Below are 2,382 nucleotides of genomic sequence, written 5' to 3' on the forward strand. Positions count from 1 at the left end.
CACCAAGTCTGCCAGTACGAGACCCTCGTTCAATGAAAATAAGACTTGGTGTGTTTAGGTTGTATAAGAGGGACAATAAATCAGCTGCCCGCTCATAATAGATTCACGTGCTACGTGACGCCAAACATGCGCATAAGAGTGTTTTCACACTCGTCGCTTGGCTTATAGATGGCGCTGACTGTCACTCCTACTTCTAAATTCACATATAAACCCAAAAAAAAAGTGGATGGTGGGAAGGCCGCTGTGGTAACTTAGTGGTTAGAGCATCGAACGCGTTATTCGAAGGTCGTAGGTTCGATTCCTGCTCAAGGCTGGTTATTTTTTCATCCACTTTTCTTTCTTCTAATTTATATCCCATTGGTTCTAATAACTTCCCCTGTACATTCCTTGGCATTACTGTCTGTTAGATCTCATTATTATTGTGTTAAAAACACGGAAAAACGAGCCCTTAGGTATACACTTCTTTCCCTTATTTTCATTGAACGAGGGTCTCGTACTGGCAGACTTGGTGTGTTTAGGTTGTATAAAAGGGACAATTATCCAGCTGCCCACTCATAATAAGTTCACGTGCTACGTGACGCCAAACATGCGCATAAGAGTGTTTTCACACTCGTTGCTTGACTTATAGATGGCGCTGACTGTCACTTCTACTTCTAAATTCACATATAAACCCAAAAAAGTGGATGGAGGGAAGGCCGCTGTGGTGGCTCAGTGGTTAGAGCTTCGAACGCTTTATTCGAAGGTCGTAGGTTCGATTCCTGCTCACGGCTGGTTATTTTTTCATCCACTTTTCTTTCTTCTTATTTACATTCCATTGGTTCTATTAACTTTCCCTGTACATTCCTTGGCATTACTGTCTGTTAGATCTCATTAATATTGTGTTAAAAACACGGAAAAACGAGCCCTTAGGTATGCACTTCTTTCCCTTATATATATATATATATATATATATATATATATATATATATATATATATATATATATATATATATATATATATATATATATAAAGTGTAAGGTTACTTGCTCAAGCTTCTCGAAGTTCGGTCTTTTGTGGTAAAAAATTTGTTTTTTTTTTCTGTGGCAACCTGCTCCAACTTTGGGTTTAGTGCTCCAAAAGTAACATTTTGCTGCTTCGAAAATTGCTCCAAATTCTATTCGACTGTTGCACCCCAGAAAAATGTTTCAGCGCAAAATTTAACAATAAGATTTTGACCTTGAATGTCTTTTATTAAAAATGATCTTATGGCAGCGAAACTTGTAGCATTAGATTTCTCAGACCATCGTTTGTCAATATAAATGAAGTCATTGTTTTTTTTTATAGTCCCGAGTATATCTACTTGCCATCAGTGTGGAGGTGCATGCTCGCATTCTTTAGGGCTTGTATACAGGAAGGAGGCTGTGCTTCTGCCTATCACCACAATCTCGCTTCAATCTAATTCCCCGCCGTCCATTGCAAAGAAAGGCTAGCACACTCAAATAATGCTCAGGTTCATTTGTACTGTTGCACTTCCTGGTGGTACCAATGCAATAGAAACGTGGTAGGAAGCATATATGACAACACTTTCTGATACTACAAGAAGTGTGTAAATTGATTAATATTGTATTCTACACGCATGTACCATTGTGCGTTGCGTTCAGAAGGCTCAGGCACATGATCCGTCACCAACTGGCAGACGAAATGACAGACAACGTATGCTCTTTTTTGACAAAAATAGTTTTGGGAACGTTTACTTCGAATACACACGCCGACAGCCAGTCCCCAAAAAAATGAAAAATTTTGCACATTTTTGTTCAAGGTATAAAACATTTCGTGCTAATTGAAATAAGTACTTCAAAAAGTTTAGGATGGCTACTATTTTTCACAAGTAGGCGCGAATAGCAATCGCAAAAACAGGAGTAATAACAATACTAATAAGAATCTGAATAAAAAAATAAATGTTCAAAATGAAACGCAAAAGTTATAAACAAGAAACAGCCTGTACTGATACTGTTTTAGGATGTCGTTCTAGTAAAAAAAAAACAACCCCAAGCCAAAGCACACCACCCTTACTCCTTGCAAACATACAAAATTCTGAGTCCACACAGGCCCAGATGCAATCATCAGTGCGGATGAAAAGATGTGAAAAAATTTCATATGCAATATGGCTCACCAGAGATGCAGGAGAAGAATAAAGTTTTAGGAAAAGAAATTGTTCTCTGTAGTATTAATGTATTTTCATTGCGCCTGAAGAAAAAAAAAAGCACTGTTTGAGATGCTCTCTCATGATGATTTTAGCTGAAGTATCGATATTGTTTACAACCAGAAATGCTTTTGTGTGAGCTTTTAAACAAAGCCAGACGGCATGTGATTCTGATCCGTTAACACTTTTTTAATTAACT

General features: G+C 37.7%; 1 non-coding gene across 1 annotated transcript; it reads left to right on the forward strand.

Moving 5' to 3' along the window:
- The first annotated feature begins 697 nt into the window (after positions 1-697).
- On the forward strand, positions 698-770 carry TRNAK-CUU (transfer RNA lysine (anticodon CUU)). Its single transcript has one exon. It is a non-coding gene; the product is annotated as a tRNA-Lys (tRNA).
- Positions 771-2,382: the final 1,612 nt, after the last annotated feature.

This window comes from Rhipicephalus microplus, chromosome X (genome assembly GCF_043290135.1).
Source record: "Rhipicephalus microplus isolate Deutch F79 chromosome X, USDA_Rmic, whole genome shotgun sequence".
Lineage (NCBI taxonomy): Eukaryota > Metazoa > Arthropoda > Arachnida > Ixodida > Ixodidae > Rhipicephalus > Rhipicephalus microplus.